Source organism: Lissotriton helveticus, chromosome 1_1 (assembly GCF_964261635.1).
Source record: "Lissotriton helveticus chromosome 1_1, aLisHel1.1, whole genome shotgun sequence".
NCBI lineage: Eukaryota > Metazoa > Chordata > Amphibia > Caudata > Salamandridae > Lissotriton > Lissotriton helveticus.
The window spans coordinates 919,733,403-919,752,396 of NC_136057.1; positions in this window are offsets into that span (position 1 = coordinate 919,733,403).

Sequence of the window (18,994 nt, forward strand, 5' to 3'; positions counted from 1 at the left end):
AACACAGTGGGCAGAAGAGGTAGGGATCACCAGGAAAAGGCGAAGGTCCTACGAGAGGCAAAGGATGACATCTCCCACCAACAGAATATGAAGCAGGAATCTTCTCAACATTCTGGCCTGAACACTTGACTGTTGCCTACCGGAGCACTGTATCAGTTTTTTTTTAAACTTCTTTCCTTAGCCTCGGAGCCAGACTTTCCTGTGCTACTTTTTGAAGTATTTTGGACTATGAAGTCAAAATATTTTAGTAGAATGATATTGTGATTTCGATTGCTCTTGTTCTTCGGTCTAGTCTCCCCCGCCTTTATTGGGACATTTCTCCCCCTGAGAAGACCCCTCTGCAAATCTCAAGGACAACCTCCTCAGTCGGAAGACAGAGGGCCTCAACATGTTGGGCCCAGTTGGCTAGTTCATTCTCCCTAGGTTATTAATTCGCTTTCCTCGCTGTGTCCCTAGAGTACCTGGGGGAGGGAACTCTGCTTGGAGGATGCTGCTCCCACTGGACTGGCCTGCATATCACTGTGAGAGAACTACTGCCCTGATATTAACTCATCCTCTGATGGCCTGATACTTACCGGCCACCCCATGGGGAGCCTGTCTTGGACTAGGCTCCTTTCCATAACGTGAAGGGGATTAACAACCCCAATAAGCACAAACAGGTGTGGCACTATCTCCTTCCGCAAGACCCAGACAATCTATTTACATGAGACCCATTTACTTAGAGGACTGTCACCGCATTGACACAAAAACATTGGGGATGGGCATCCTTTTCAGGCGGGGGTTTTATCATTACACTGACACGAGTAGTCAGAGATCCGGGGGGGGGGCACTTTTTACTGGAGATAATAGAATGTGGACACACTACCCTGTCCTTCCTTTACTTGTATGCCCGAACCAAGCCCAAGATTCTTTCCTTCATAAGATTTTTAAGGACCAACTTAGTTTGACCCGGGGTGAGGCAGTATTGGGAGATGATTTTAATTTGGGGTGGGACCTAGCACTCGATAGGAGCTCTGCCTTTTTTCAAGGTATGAGGGCCATGTCTGCTCAACTCAAGAGGGAAATCCTAGGCCCAGGTTTAGTATATGCTCGACGCTACTTACACCCAGACACGCAGGACTATTCTTTTTACTCACATGTACATCAATCATACTTTTGCACTAATTATGTGATTCTCACACATTCCTGCCTAGCCAACTTTTAAACGGGTCAGATCTCTGATATTTCTATCTCTGATCACGCTCACATTGAGCTGATCAGGCCCTCAGACAGGTGCTCCAGATACCCCCTCTTGGTGGTGACTCCCACCTCAAATACTGCGTGATGCAGTAGATGGAGCCACTATCAATGATGTGATCCAAGAATATTTTAAACTCAATGCTTCACCTGCCTACCCTCCTCGTATGTTGTGGGATGGGTTTAAAGCAATAATTTGCCGGGTTTGATTGACCCTGATAAGGTGGGCTTTATACAACACCGACAAGGCCCTGATATCATCAGGCGCCTTGCCCACCTGATAGAAAAGGCTCATATTGATAACATTACTGCCCTTCTCCTTTCCTTAGACACGGAGAAGGCATTTGACAGGGTCAGCTGGGATTTCTTACGTGCTGTCCTCAAAAAAGTGGGTTGGGACCTGTCATGATTAGCAAAACTATGGCTTCTTATAACGCCGAACTGCTACCATACGAGTGAATGGCCACTCTACTGCCTCTGTCCCGATACAGGATGGTTCCTTGTCCCCTCTTCTTTTTGCCCTAGTTGTAGAGCCTCTGGTGATTTGCCTTTGCCAGACTCTGGAAATCACGGGCATTCCATAAAGGGACCATAAAGTTCTGCTCTATGCAGATGATCTTTTACTGACTCTAACTAAACCCATGTCCACCCTCCCTGCCATTTTGCAGAAGCTGCAAGAGTTTGAACTGGCCTCAGAATATAAAATCAACATGTTCAAATCGCAGGTCCTGAACCACACTATACAGCCTCATCTCCTCCCGACCCTTTAGCACTTGGCTCCTTTTCAATAGGCTGTGCAGTCTATTAGCTACTTGGGGCTTAATATAACAAACTCCCTGAAGACCTGGAAGCACGCTAACTGGCCCCACTACCAGTAAACCATTCTAGAGGACTTGAGCAGATGGAAACCGTTACACATCTCGTGGTTGGGATGGGTCAACGTGGTAAAAATACATTTTCTGCCTCGCATACTCTATCTGTTCCAGGCCCTCCTGACCTGTATACGAGCAGAAAATATCCGCTGGCTACAGAAGGACGTTTGTGCCACTATATGGAATGGGAAGCTGCCCCGCATTTCCATACGTATGTATATGCTGCCCAGAAACCGGGGAAGTCTTGCCTGCCCCAACTTTCTCGATTACTACTGAGCGGCACATCTAAGTGTTCTATTTGAAGGAAGTCCAGTCGTCCAAGGTAGCTTAAGTAAGATGTTTATTGAGATAGATGTTAAGACCAAGAGCCCCACCAGAAGCAGCCTTCCTGCTGCTCAGCCTATCCTCCACTGACACCACACTCATCCAACATTCCACAGCATCACCACATCAACATTCCACAACCCCAGTCATGCTGGCATAGCTGCAGGTATAACACTAAGGTTTTTCTCCAAATGGGTGGTTAGAGAGAGTGAAAAATATTGACTACATATGGATTGTGCGTTGGCATGTAGACCACTCTTGGATTTGGATTGGCTACCAAAGTCCCATTGCCCTTGAAGCGCTTACCTTGCAACCCCTACTTGGAAAGTGCTGGAGATATGGGATAGAATTGCAATCACCCATGGCCTCACCTCGTTTCCCTCTCTGAATCCTCCCATTGCACGCAACCCGGAGTTCACACTGGGATTAACCCCAGGATCCTTCCCTGCGTGGGAGAAAGCCTAATGTAGTACACTGCAGGATTTATTGCTGGTCCCTCAAATTAAATCATTTGAACAATGCTAATTTGAATTCAATATACAGACAGACTTTGGCATCAAAATTTCCAACTCTGCCACTGGGCACTTCACCCACCTAATGCGGAGGGAGCGATGCGTCCACTCACACCCTTCGAGTAACGGGTCCACCACATTGAGGGCTCTAGGGGTCTAGTTTCTAAGACCTATGGTGTCCATCAACAATCTCGCCTCCAACCAAGACACCCATACCATACGAAGTGGAAACTGGAGAAAGATACAGATATCATGCAGAAACAGCTGGAGCTTTTATGGTGGAAGATCCCCAAGACATATAGAAGCCTCCTACACCAGGCAGGAATCTGCCTACAAACTACTGTTCTAGTGGTATTACACTCCGGTCCGTCTGCGCTCTATTTTCCCCACGACTCCTACTACTTGCTGGATATGCGGGGTACAAGATGGTACTTTTAAACACATTCGGGAGGCGTGTACACAACTTTCTCTTTTTTGGAAAAAAGTCTTAAGCCATAATAAAAACACCCTGAGGTTCCCTCTCAAGGAAGACTGCAACACCATTATACTGGGCCTATGCGCAGCCACACTAGAGGCAATAACTCATGCTGATTGGTATCCAATGCTTCATATGACAGGTGCAGCTAAAGAATTAATAGCCCTGGCTTGGAAGCCGCCTGCACCCCCTCCTATTGCTTCCTGGTTAACTAGGTTTTGGCAAACTATGGCACTTGAGCATTTATCACACAAGCTCTATCACAGATAAGAAATTCAAGCGACTATGGCAGCCCCTTCTTGCCTTTTTTCACGATTAGAGTATTTTTGCTTTCAAGCACCTAAGCTGCGTGCTCTGCAACTCTTTGATTGATCCTCTCGTCTAGTGGTCGCTCCTATTTGTCGCTCTCCGCACTCACTATTAACAGGGACTTCAATCACTGTCCCCGGCATCCTCACATTATAGCACCTCTGTCCTTTGGCCTCTGTTCACCGTACTTAGTCTTGCCTCTGATTACTCTATAACTAGCAGTGAGGTCTGCCCCCTAGATTCAGCAACAGCGGATTATCTCCCCCTTCCCTGTTATTTGTTGGGTTTGCAGTAATTTTATTTTTGGGACAGCACCGGTCTAGAGCACTATCATAGATCCAACATGGACCCAGTTATTTGCCTATGATCTCGTTTAATACTGGATTGCTTCCCAGACATATCTTAAACTAGAAGTCTCATCATGGGGAAATCACGTTCTGCATTACCCTATAACTGTTGATATATGATGAGACTTCAGTATTGTTTTTAAGTTTTACATTGATTTCACCCAAATGACATGTTTGGATCGTATCGACTCTTTGCCTTTGACTTCTCGTGAAAGCGGAGAGGAGTTGGCCTAATGGCTAGGGCGATCAACCTCGATCTGGGGAACTGGGTTTGAGTCTCGGCAATGACGCTGGACATCCTGCGATTCTGGGCAAATCACGTAATCGCCCCGTGCCTAAAAAAAAAAAAATGAATGTGTCCTCATTTAATGCAACTGGTGCTATGTAAGGCACTCTGATACCTGATTCAGGTCAAGTTTGCGCTTTATAAAACTCTGTAAAAGAAGAAAAAAATTGCTGGGTTTTTTGTGGCTCTCTTGTGCTGTACTGTGGTCCATTTACATGGGCTCCTTTCCATGTTCTGTATGTGAATTACTCTGAACACTCTATTATATGGTCAGTACTTGTACTCACTGTTTTTGAAATTCAATAAACAGATTCCGAGTTAAAAAAAAGTATAAACATCAAAGCGACTCTTGGCAAAGATAAGCAACTAAATTGAACACAACTGAGAACAGTTTCTTAGGACATATAATCTTGACAATTGATCACCAAGTGAAGAACTGCAATGGGAGTTAAGTGTAAAGAGTGCTTCTTTACTGGCAGCTTTGCAAGCAGAGCTCTCCTGGATCCACACCTGGTCTAACCCAACAGCAAAGACTTCTCAGACTGGTTAGGGATCTTCTAGCATGTAATGAGGCATGAAAGCAGGCAAAGATTCTAACATTTTGGAAATCCTCCCATCAGTCTTTGCCAGATGTCTGGTCCAAGGCAGAAAGGATAGAGAGATTAGCTCTCAAGGTGCTAGCTAAACTATATTGGGATAAAATCATCACTTTAGAATGTATTGGGTATTTGGCCATGAGCTTGGGTTTATATACACTGGAAATGAGGTGGAAAAGAACAATAATTGGAAAGGGTCCATACAATTCAGACAGGAACACTACCTCGGAAGGCTTTCTTCAGCAGATATGAAGGGGTGGGGGGGAGGGGTCATCATCAATATGTAGTTGTTACCTGGCGCACCTTGAGTACGAGGTCCAAATTGGGTTCTCACTTCATACTACATGAGACTCATGTGGTGTAAACCTATTGCATAGGCAGCAGGTGTTAGAAAAAGGTGACTTTCTGCCCTTGGATGTAAATATTCAACTGTGCTGTGGATTCAGTTTAGCTCAGCTAATCCAAATTGGAGAGCACAAAGACTAGGTTCTAAACATGCACTATAAAGGCCAAGTGGTACGATTTTACGAGAATCTACCAACTTGAACTGACGTTCTACCTAGTAGAGTTATACCATGACCAAGGAGTATCATGGTGCACCGTATTCAACATATTCCATAGAAGACTTGCAACAAGCATCTGTTTCTGAGCAACTGTTCCCTCTAAATTTAATACATGTTTAAAAGTCTAATTTCCGGATACATGCAAACACACTACTGTAACTTAGAGGGCCTTTATTAACCAGAATCTTTATGGTCCCACAACAGTTCCCACAGTACAAAGAGTTGAAGACAATTTGCCGCAATGCGCCAACCGTTACCAGGTCCAAATTTGCGTTCAAGAGTGAAATGTTTGCCATAAATACGTAAATTTGGAAAAAAGGCACAGATGAGGAAGAAAAGGCCAAACATAGGCTACAATTCATACAGAATTTTGTCAGTGAAAGACATTGCAACTCGTTGAGAAAGGAGCACCAAAATTACTTTATTAACCACCCGACAACAACCAACAATACCGGTGAATAAAACAATACACAACTCACTCTTTCTGTCCAAGTAATCGGCAAAAACGACTGACGAAAAACGCTTCCATCCTGGCAGAATGCTTGAAAACTCTCCGCCTGCCTGATCAGTCATCTAAAGACATTCTCTCCTGGATAATCAATAATCACATTGCAGCACTATTTTCATTACAATTCGTCCATTGTCAATGAGATCTCGCTATGATTCTTTATTAGGGTGAACAGCATCAGTCAGACAGGCTCCTGTGGAAGCTGTATTCTCCCTTTCAACTTTTTCAGATATTTTTCTCCAGGGAGAGACAGTCACATAATCAATAGCGCAATAAATAGCAAATTAAATTCATCAGATCCAACCCCTGCCCGGCAGTATCGACTGCGCGAGCATCCTGCAGTTTATAAAGAGCTGACGACTTCTGCCCATTTAATTGAAAAACTCACTATTACTTGCTGAAATCCTTTAGAAGACTGAAGGTCTTGTGCCGGGTCATCCCTTTAAAGAGGAGAGGGGCGCTGGGATAAGGCAAACGCTGAACTTTAATGCAGATTTCTTAATTCCGCATGGCACAGGCTCACCGCCACCTTTACTGGGAAATGCAAACATTTAGTATTTCCAATGTTGTTCTGTCATAATTATCTTTATAATGTGTTCACTGGATTCTGCATTTTCCCTGTTATATCGTCCTAAGGTTATCAAATGAATGCACTAACAAAAATCACACATTTTCTAAATGCTGTAAACTCCCTTGACGCAAAACTGTTATGAGACACAGGTCTCACCCCTCCCAGGTGTTTCTTCAGCTACCAACTCACTGGGAATGACGGATACGACTAACTAAATATCTCAACACACTGGCACTATGAAGCAACTCCTGATTAAAGGATAACACTACACCAAATTAGTAAAATCCCAAAATATTTCATATACACTACATAGAAAAGTTGAAATTTTCCAAATTTCCCTCTTTCCGCTACGAAAATATTATGTTTATTTCGTAGTGTGTGCTGCACTAAATTACCAAAGGACAATCAAAATAAACCAGCAAGATCCAATTAAACAAACATTTAGGATGCAATAGGTCTCACATTTGCAAGAGTTTAAGCTATTGGTATTGTAAATGACAATGCCTTTTAATTATCTGTCCTAAAAACCAACACATAAATAAAATGCATTGTCATTTACAATGCCAATAGCTCAAACTCTCACAAATGCGGGACCTATTGCATTAATATGGTGCGCACTTAGTCATAAGACCCTCAAACAAGAGCCACTCCAAGAGCAACAAGCTTTCGGAGAGAGGTTTGGATGAAGGCAGAAGGATCAGCTAAAGTAAATCAACCTTCTGCCGCTGTCCGTCATGTCTGCAGGGACTCTAGGGATCTCAGAAACACACCAGCGAGGTCACGTAGGGAAAGTGGGCGATGTCGACTGCTGACAATAGGCACACGAGCGCCATTGTTTAAATGAAAGCACTGCAATTTGTCAATGTTTAAAAAAAATATGTATTTTTAAAAGTTGATTCATGCAGCACAGTGTGGCGTATTGAAAATATTTAAAGTTAAAGCGCGATGTCTCTGTGCTTAAAAAAAAGCATTCATATGGCAAGGAACGCCTAACAAAAGCGCACAGTGGTTAAATAAAGAAAGGCACTCCCTCGTTATAAATAATAAAAGCAGTTGAGAGCATGCCCTGCCTGCAACGGCAAGCAGGAGAAAGTCATTAAAGAAAATAGTGCTCAGAGGCTGTAAATAAAGCCTACAGAGTAACAACGCATGTAAGAAGGACAGTCCTTATGGGAGGTTTCAAGTAGAGACAAGGCGGTACTAAGGAGGGATTACTAAACCTATTGACCAATAAAAAGCCATAGTTTACAAAGGGCAGTGACAGGAGCCAATAAAAAATTTGGGCGGAAAATGGGCGCAGCTTCAAGTCCATACCTGAATAAAGCATGCCTCGCAGAGCAGCACATGCGCTGCCCAGGCTCGGCCTAAAAAACACCAAAAGATTAAACCATTGACCACCGTTTGGTGCGGTTGGAGGGGAGTAATCCCCATTTTAAAGGAAAGCAAACCAGAGAAAAAGAGAAAACCCAAAGCTGAAGCTCATCTGCCAATGATGATGAAGAACAAGAGGCAAGCACCTTCTAATAGGCAGTCAATGGAACAAGAAGGCTTTGATCGATTTCCTGAAGGGAGCCACTCATTGGTTGGCTCTAACATTTTTAAGGAGCTGGTCTATGGACTAGTTGCAAGCACAGAGAACTATCATGTAGCTAACAAATTTACTTTAGTGTGGAGGTCTAATTTAAGTAAATCTTCTCACTACCTGTTGATGCCTCTTAAAATGCTGATGGGTCATTCATTCGTCGAAAAATATGTAGATGGATATTAGACTAGGATATGGGGTGCAAAAAACTATTGCGTCTGGCTGACCACAGTCCTGTGAGTATCATTCAGTCGTAATGGAGGGTGCACTTTCTGATAAACCTCTGTAGGTAAAGCCATTGAGTTTAACATGGACTGTGAGGTTTCACATAACAAAGGATACCGTCACTTTTTGAAAGGACCGAAACCTGTAGACAAGTCAAATTTTTCACCTTCTGGAGGTCCTAAACATGAGTAATGGGTAGGTAAGCATAGAGAGCATTAGCCAAACTATTATCGCAAAGGGTTCTAAGACTTCCTGTCTGATAGCAGCTACAGTGTAAGACAAGGAGACCATTTGTCCCACATTCCACGTGTGACATGCAGTCTCCTTCAAGTCTCTCTCTTGTCACTTACTCATCATCGACCAGAGCGGACCTACTCCCTTTGAGAAGCTACATGTCAATTGTAATCTTACAACATCCCGGTATACAACAAGTAACAGGCAAATAAGACAAATTCCCAGGGTCTTCTCAGTTTCCTCGGTTTACCAGTTCTATTTACCAGGCACCCAGTTTATTCAGTATAACTGTTCTCAGCAGGGCTACAGTAGGAAACCTTAGGCTCAATTGTGATACAGTCCACAGCTTGAGCGTCAAAGGGTGGGGAAATGGACGGACAACGTGAGGCTGGGAAGTACACAGACAACAGAGTATGTGGAAGCACATGGACAAAGGAGGGTTATCAGGCAATCTGGGAAGCACACAGACAACAGAGGTTGAAGAACATTGATAATGGCAGAGCAATTGGGATTGGTAAGCATCTAAACAATGGTGGAAGGGCAGGGAAGGGGTAGAACAAGGACAGTGGAGAAAGGCCAGGGATGGGAAACCACATGGGCACTGAAGTTTGGGTGGGCCGGATGCGACCCATGTGGACAATGGAGGGTGGGTGGGTTAGGGGAGGAACCATGTAGACAAAGGAGGTTAGGTGGCCAGTTACGGGGAAGCAAACACACAGCAATGGGGGTGAGGAATCAAGAACGGCAATGGAAGATGGATGATTGGATGATGGGGTAATGGGGGGTAGTAAGAACTGCAACAGAGGAAAGGAGAGAAACACGGGCGAGAAACACGGGCGAGAAAGACAAACAACAAAGTGCACAAAAGGAAAACACATGCACTCTTGTAGAGTGCTTAACTAAAAGGAAAAAGTAGCTCCTGAAAAAGAAGCATTGGAAAGACACAAGTAATGAGTCCAGGTTCCAGGTGTGGGACAAACGTCAGAAGAAGAAGGAAAGCCCACAGAAGCTGATAAATAAGAAGCAAGCAAATGAGAGTGCAGATAAAGCCAACCAACGGTAAGCAATGGGAGGCTCTAAGTCCACGTTAAGCTAACAATAGCACATGAGCTGCCTTAGAAAGAGACCTAAAAAGGTACGGGTGGGAGCCATGGGGTCAGATTTCATTGCTTGACATTGCAGTCAGAGAGGTTTGGGTGCCAAAACTAGGATCAAAGTTTGATTGACACAAGAAAAAATATTGCGAAGGATGACTATGTTCAGCAGGTGCAGAAGCAACCCTTTTATCCCCAAAGAAGGCAGGGAGAGAATTTTGCTTTCAAAATTAAAAGTGACTTTCTGCATCCTTGAACCTAAACAACTGAACACATGACACGGGCCTCGTGTGTAGACGGTAAGCTAGAAGGGATTTTGAATTTTAGGCGGAGTTATCAATACCCTTAATTTGATTGCATATTGATATTATGTAAGTATGTGGTAGTTTTAGGACTTTCCTTCTGATACAGTTGAATTATATAAATGTAAGTTATATCACCAAGAGAAGGTCGGAGAGTTTTGGAGGAGTAAATGTGAGCTGTCATCTGCAAAGTTAGAAGGCATTAGGATATGTAAAAATATTGGCTACTACGCCTATAGACAAGACAAATACTGATGTAGAACGTAATTAGCGAGTAGCTATCTAAACGTGCCAGATGGGAATACAAGTTACTGGTAAACTGAAGTGATGTCTCTGGGTTAAAAGCTAACGGAAGATACAATATATGTTTTACCCAAGAAATGCGAGGGTGAATTTAAGCTTAAATAGTGGCTTTACTCATTGTTTTGACAAAGTATGTGATAACCACAGCCCTAATGGAAGGGTTAAAAATGGCAGGCCCTAAAAATGGTGTGGAAGGGAAGGAGAGAAGGAGGGAGGGACAGAGTGGGTGGGAGAGAGAGTGAGAGAGAGAGAGAGAGAGAGAGAGAGAGAGAGAGAGAGAGAGAGAGAGAGAGAGAGAGAGAGAGAGAGAGAGAGAGAGAGAGAGTGAGAGTGTAGTGTGTATTTTTTCCCTGCCTGGTTAGTCCCTGAAGCCAGATTCCAAATTAAGGTCACTAGTTCTGGAGTGAAAAAAGGCAATAATATTAAATTACAGACGTGCCCTTTCAATGTGCCTCTGAAGCGATCATGTAGGATAAAGGCTGATACAGATATTGAATTGTGCCCCAATTACAGGAATGGATTCTCACTGGCGGGAGGAGAGATCTTGTACCATGAAATGGCGGCCACTAAACCTACTGTGAGGATACTGCTGGGCAGCGCAGACCTTTATTCATCAGCTTCTGTCTGGTTGAGTGTAGATACCGTATACCTAAGGATTCCATTCTAGAGAGCAAAGTGGGTGGAGCCACAAATTCGGTTATAAGAGTTTGGCACATGTATTGTAAAAGCATAAGAGCACCCTTTTTGATAGAAACAGAATTCGTGGTAAGGCAGAAATGACAAGAAATTTAGCCATTCCTGCAGAGAGGCAAATGACAAAGAAAACCCTTCAGAGGCACGATGGCAAACGGGATTACTATGGTATTAGCCTATATGGGGCTGAAGCCTCTGCCTACTTTCAAATTATGCAATTAGTCAATAAAAGAAAAGCAACCTTTGCAAGAAACGTAAGATTGCATGCAACAAACAATATTTCCAATGCAGTCATGCAGAGTTGCCCAGTGATGTTATTTCATTCGCTACAATACTGATTAAATCAGCAGCCTTTAGCGACTCCATGTACACATGCTCGTTGGCCGCTTATTACTTTGGAATAAAAGAAATACTTTTTCAAGTCTTAACAGAACCTGATATTCTGAACTTACTGAGGGTTTATTCTACAAATTTTGACTGCAGACCAACATTAAGTGTATAAACAAGATGGTTTGGTTCTAGTTCAGCTCAATAAAAGGACATTTTACACAGGTGGAAGCAGTCATCAGACTGAGAATGCATTTCCATCTCCAGTTAAAAGGCACCATGATCCTGACAATAACAATGGGCACCATGTCTGGTTTGCCTTTGCTTTGCTTGACTGTTTTTTCTACCAGAAAGCACAAGCTATCTAGGTGTGAAAGACCTATTGTGGGCTTCCCAAGAACCTCTGCTTACCATTGGATGGCTTTGTTGTACTCTCATATGCTTGCTTCTTATTTCAATTGCTTGTGTTGTCTTGCTTCTTCTTGTGTTTGTCCCACTCCTTATGCATAGCGTGCTTACCATCCTTTTCATTGGCTAGCTTGTATCCTTTCGCCTGCTCTCATTTAGGGAACTTTTTTTTTCTTTTTGGCTAAGCACTCCATGTGCTTGCATGTGTTTTCCAGCAGTCTCCCTATTTGAGCTTCTCGCTCGCAAAAATAGTAGCTGCATCATTTCGTAGCTGCGCGCATGCGTGAACCTACGAAATAAAATGGCCAAAGGCCTCATCCTTGGACCCTTTCCTTTTTATTGTGTCTGGTGCTGCACAGCATTGGCAAAGACAAAAGGTCCAAAAGGCGAGACCTAATGGCTTTTCCAATGCATATTAGTAAAGCACGTATCACCAGTATGCAACCCTTCCCCATCTTCTTTCAGTTCTGACAGGAGTGAGACAAAGGATATAAACTAATTTGCTAAGGATTACACAATTAAGTTACTTGAGCCATTGCACTATATCTGTTTTCGCTTCTTGTTACAAGTGCATTCTCGTTTCTTCAGTTTATTTCATGTAGTGCCTGCCCAATTATCACATCACTCAAAACCACCCTGAGGTGACAACTGACATTCCTGCATTTACCACAATCTATATCCTCCACTCAGGCAGTTTCTCAGAATAAAAGGTCCAGCTAACAGCAGAATCAAATAGCCCTACTGGGATATCATAGCTGAAAAACCTAAAGGACTGGTGAGGATAGAAAAGAGTCAGGCATGGAATACATTCTGGCCCTTCCTCGAAATCCATTCAGACATTCAGATGAGTCTGTCTAGTGATGCTTCTCATGGGCCATCTCATGCCACTTGCCTGAAGCTGGTGAAGAATCCCCCCCACTATTGCACACCGTGTGGGCCCCAATAGCAAAGGTCTCTTACTCAATCCCACCACTAAGCCAAAAAGAGGCTAACTGATTCTATTCCTTTTCATGTTAGGCCCAACCAAAACTTGAGCGACTCAAATAGTATTAGTTCAAAAGCAGGCCAAAGCAGAGCAGAACAAATTGCTCAATTAAACATTAAACATTGAGACAAGGGGACATCACAACCACACTCCAAAATCGCTGTTATGACAAATTGTCCAACCATGAAGCATTTGCAAACTCTGACAAGTCCAATGACTTTGCATTTATGATCTTGAAAACTGTGTTATATTTGCTATTTTAAACCTTGCACTTCAGAGAAAGAAACTTGAAAAGAAGATTCAATTTATTTCCTGAGGGCTGTTTGTGCTTCAGAACCTGAATCCAGTTATTTTTCTTTCTTAATAACCTTTCCCCTTAACATATTCATTAGTCTGTTATTTACTTTTCAGTGGCGCAACATCCAATTTAAGACAGGCATACCACTCTGAATGTTCTCAGTGATGTGATGCATAAAGACAGAAGCCTCGGGGATATCTTTTCCGCGTAGGCGGGAGTGGCAGACATTGCCTCTCAACTGAAAATGGTTTTGAGTATCTTGCTTCATAGCTCTGTTAGAGTGATAATTTACTTCTTACAATTGGAGAAGTGATAAAAAATAAACAATGTTTCCTTACCTCCTTCACTTCCAACTCTACTATAATGTATGGTCGCCTTTGCATTACCACCACTTTGCATTACCACATTCCTCAATTGGCGCTCTTTATTTGGAACTCTTGGATTGCAATATAAAACAAGCGCGTGGACTGCTGCAGATTACCGCGACCACGGTGCTGCAATGATTTTCTACTGTTATGCTTAATTTACATTGATGCAGACCTGTGCTAGCTAAGATTTTTACCGCCTTTGCCAAAGCAACATTTTTCCATCCACATTCCTGACAACAAGGCCACAATTGTTCCTTGTAGGGCCGATTCGGCAACTCCAGCTGGTGTGATGGAGGCCTCCTGGTTAGCAGCCTAGTACTGCCTTCCACCCAGGGCTTTAAGTCGGATGAAAAAACTGGGGGGGGGGGTCTTTCAAAGGGGTGTGGCCAATGTAATTAAGGGTGTGGCTTAAAAACACGTAAGCTAAAAATCTGTACTAAGCATAGTGTGCCACCCGACTTGTATTTTGCTGTTTGTCCTTGCATCCAAATATATTGGGTCCGTCAATGGTTGTTAGTTGCATAAGATAAATAAGCAGCAACTATGGCTTATATATAATATTGAAAAAGCTCCCACTTAAAGCCCTGGTGACACCACAACAATGTTGCTGCGCCTGAGTTTCAAAAAGAGAAGGGAATTCCAGATAGAAAATGACTCTTTAAAGGATTTCCCTTCCCCTCACCTCGCATGATGTCATGCCGTAACTTCTCCACTAGTGAGAAGTGAGCAGTGTGAGTACACGCACATCGATGTGGCTGCTGTCACTGCAGTCCGGAAAAAAATGGACCGCCTGTGCCAGGGCACAAAACAGAGCTCGATAGAGACCAGTTTCGAGGCCTCCTTTAAAAAACTGTGGGTGCTCAGCACCCGTGAGACCCGGCCCACCTAAAGCCGTGCTTTCACCACAACCAATCCAGTTGCTATGCCACTCTACAGTCTGCACTCTGGCGCAGTTGTGCATGTTTTTCTTCCACTCTATCATAAAAAAATGTCAAGGAGAAATCTGTTTATATTACGTATCAAGATGTGGAATTGAGTTCTCCCAGTTTCTACTATGGCACCTATGTCACACGTCCATCCTCTAGGCACACTATTTATACTTTTGTGGGATCTTCATAGATTGTGCATTGTTGCTTGTCTTTGTTTGGGTAGATATGGTTAGTAGACTTGAGTTAGTAAAGATTTATTGTGTCTAGTTTTGCAGTAGTTCATGTTGGTCAATAAACATGAAGGAACATTATTTTCCTATTGTTTTTCTCATTTTTAACTATGACAAGATCCACCACCAGAATAAAAAAGGCTTTCTGTTCTCTTAACCATTTTTAAGTCTCAGTTTTTCTTTTCCAATCTACACACATTCATGTCTCTTTTTGAATGGCACTTTTTTTTTTAAAGATCTCTGGCAAAGAGCCCCCTGGTCGGTGCTCATTAGGCATTGCAGTGCTGGTCTAACGAGAAGATGCCCAAGAATGAAGCATGCCATCCAAACGGGTGGGCGAGGGCTTTTGCTCCTGATTTTCTAATATCCTTTTGAACTGCCCTATACTTAGGGATGACATAATATGTACTTGCCCTAGTAATATTTTGAAACTGCATACCCCTTTTCTCTAATGTGAAAGTGAGTTTGGTCAGGCTAAGAATCTTTTTAGTGATTCTTTTAAAAAAAAATTTTTTATCAAAACTCAACAATACAGTCGTGAAATCAGCAGTACGTACACCTTTACTCCCACACCCACCCCCCCTCAAAACCACATATTTCTTTCTCAGTGCGAAACATCTCAATTCAACGTCCACTGATACAAGTTGTAATTATCTCATTGCATCCCACTTGAAGTCCTCTTGTCAGATCTTTAGCGATGTAATTGCCAAATCTTAAAAGTAGCCCCCCCTCACAACCCCCCATCCAACCCATGGTAATGCCGCCATTTGGTCCAAACCCTTCGAAATTTTTTCGGGCACCCCCTAGCTTTATACATCACTCTCTCGGCTGCCATGTAGAGGTCCAACCCCCTCCTCCACTCCTCTAGCCCTGGCGGCTCCGGGGACCCCCAATACTTCGCAATATCCCTTTTTGCTACTACTAGTGCGAGAACTAGGAAGGTGAGGAGTGGGCGTGGTAAGTCAACCTCAGTCGTCATGCCCAGTAGCGCTAGCTTGGGTTCCCGTTGGAGTGGGATCTCCAAGACCTCCCCCAATTCTGTGAAGATGTGCGCCCAGTATGTTTGTAGCTTGTCGCATGCCCAGATAGTGTGATAAAAGTCTCCGTCGTGTTGGTGGCATCTAAGACAGTGCAAGTCTTCTACTTTCCCCATTCTATGGAGTCGCAGTCTATCGTAGTAGGTTCTGTGGAGCACATTGAACTGGATGAGGCGCAGTCTAGATTTAATTGCCACCTCCCGGGGATGCATTAGTACTATATCCCAGTCCAAATCCTCAATGACCCCCACCTCCGCCTCCCACTTACGTCTAAGCTTCGCCAGGTCTCCTAGCATATTGTTAGTTAAGGTTTTGTATGTGAGGGAGACCGCCTTCCCTTGGATCCGTTCTTGGAGGAGCCGACCCTCCAAAGGCGCATATTCTGGGATATCGTTTAACGGGATATTCTGGGCCCGCCACGCGTGTCGCAGCTGTGTATATCTGAAGAGCTGTGAGTGATGCAATCCAAACTCCGCCCGAAGGACCGGAAAGGATTTCAGCTCCCCTTTGGCGATCACATCCCCTATAGTGGTGATACCTATATCGTCCCATCTTCGGAAGCCGCGTAGCTTGCTGAGCTCTGCCAACCACTGACAGTGCCATAATGGTGTCTGCCGGGTGGGGTTCTTCTCCCATCCCATATGCCGTGTGGCCTTAGTCCACGCATTTAGCGTGAGGGTCGTCGCTGGGAGGAGCGGTGCCCGCCTGGTGCCCCCGTAGAGATAGTACAGTAAGTTTTGTGACGACAGTTTAAGCCTTTCCAGTGCATAGGTCGGGTGATCCGCTGGGGCATGCAGCCAATCATTTATCGGTGCCATGTGTTCCGCCCAATAATAAGCCTCAAGGTTAGAGAGTGAGATCCCCCCACTATATTGGTGCCTTTGGAGCGTAGTCAGGGCCACTCTAGGTTGCTTACCTAACCAAAGAACGGTTCTCAGGTCAGAATGGATTTTAGCCATAAGCGCGTTTTAGTGATTCTTGAGTATGGCGGTCTGTGCTGAATGACTTTGCTATTTTTGGTACTTTTTAGGTGGGTTTCCAGTAGTTTCATGGAGTCTGGTAATTCCTGAATACCAAAGGTTTTATGGTAAAAAAGGGGGTAGCTTATCATGCCTATATCTTGCATTAGTTATGAGTACAGTAGATGTGCAGAATTTCAGCAATGTTCTTTCTTTAAGAAATACCCCAGCTGGATTTTACATTCCCTACAGACAAAGTTCCTACCTATGTGACCACAGTGGGACAACTTTCGACATAGGTCTTGGCAGCACAGTTGTCTAGTGCCCCAGAGTTACCAATACTTTCAAATATGCACACAGAGAGTTTTGCCTCTGCTCAGAGAGGCACTTTAGCCTAATCTCAGCCAGTAGGCTGTTTGGTGTTTCATTCCACTTTCCACAAAGTGCTTCCATTGGAACGCATGAGAGACTATTTTACATCTGAAAAAGGCACTCAATCATCACATCGTTTGCCATATTTAATTCAATACAGATAGCAATCGTGTATTGCTGTTTTTCCACTCACTGATAAAGTGAAGTACTTTTCTTAAGCAGCCTGACAGTGAAACGCTCACATATTCCATGGTTGAGTCTTTTGTAATAGACTGAGAGTTTCATTTAAGTTGGTGTGGCCCTGCCTGGCATCGAAGCACTGCTGTAGGGTCTTCTCTGGATTAAAGTACTTTCTTCAGCACAACTGTTCCCTAAAGCCCATTACTACATAAATGCAACTTGGCTCGCTTTAAAGTATTAAAGAGCATTTGTGAAGGCAACAGATGGATTGGTAATGTGTGTGTTTACATGGGCTGGCCCACTAAAGTCAGACCTATTGGTTTTGTCACAGATTCTTTCAAATTGTTAAGCCCTAGTGAGATGTAAAATGGACGGATATACTGCATTTGTGTATTGCACACGGCAGGAGTAGGCACTTTACAAGAACTATGAAAATATGTCCATTTGAACACTCGGCTCACCTTGAGAAGTGGAGTGGTCACTTCCACCTCCCAGTCCCAAATGGCAGAGAAAGTGTGCTGATTCTGCATTAAGAGACACAAAGCATAATTTATACCAGTGACATTAGTTGGAATAAGTGTGCAAAACAGTATGTAGGTGCCCCAAATAGCCCCATTTATTTTAAGGGTAACCGGTAAAGGTTTTATCCAACTAAAAATGTAATTCCATGTTGGGAAAATAAGCAGAGGTGAGCATAACTCGTGTAATTCCATGTACCGTTATCATGTGTAATTACCTAAGAAACCTGATGCAGAAAAGGGGGACCCCCTCTGAGGGAGATAATTTAAGGTCAGAGAGAAGAGGGGAAGATAACAGTACAATATGGAAATCTCCCTTATGACCTATATTTATTTCATGACTCTAGAACTGAATTCAGCATGGGCTAATCAACAATGTCATGACATCATCAAAATTCAAAAGATTTTTTTTATTTTATCATTATTTATTTGGCTACTTTTTTATATATATCAATCAAGAACTTTTTAGATATATATATATATAAAAAAGTAGCCAAATAATGATTTAAAAAAATCTTTTGAATTTTGTTGATGTCATGACATTGTTGATTAGCCCATGCTGAATTTAGTTCTAGATTCATGAAAGAAATATAGGTCATGAGGGAGCTTTCCATATTGTGCGATTACCTAAGAAACCTGCAAGATTATGCTTGAATTACGTAAGAAGAATTACTCTGTGTTTAGCGCCATTTCTTGCAAAAATGCCCCTTCGAGTCCAAAATAGACACGAGGATGCATTGTGTGGTAAGAAATAGCACTTAAATGCAACAAAATATGAATAGTGAGAGCTCGCTAAATGTACTCTTGAGGTAGGATTTCCCTCCAATTTACTACTGGCATTTAGTGATATTTTCTTAGAAAAAAAATCCAAAATGGATGCAAGGATGCATTTTGTGCTGCGGAACATCGCTAAATGCAGTAGAACAGTGGTTCCCAAACTTTTGACTCCTGAGGACCCCCATTGAGTCATCACTGGAAGCCGGGGACCCCCAAGCAATTTGCATGAGTTAAATTTCAAATATTAAAACAGTAATTAACACACGTGTGCACACAAAACAAATACTCAAAGTACTAAGACTTTTGGGGCCAGATGTACGATCATTTCATTTAGCGCCTCGCAATTGGCGACACAATGCGAGTTGCAAATTGCGAGTCGCTAAATGAAATGTACAACATTGTGTTTAACACTGTTTGGGATTCCCAATGGGGTTGCAAATTGCGGGGCTCATTAACATTAATGAGCCTCTCGCAATGTGCGAGCCCATTGGGAATGCCCGCCCTCCCAGGTATGGTGGCCTGCTGGGCTCAGCAGGCCACCATGTCTGGGACTGCTTTTAAATAAAGCAATTTT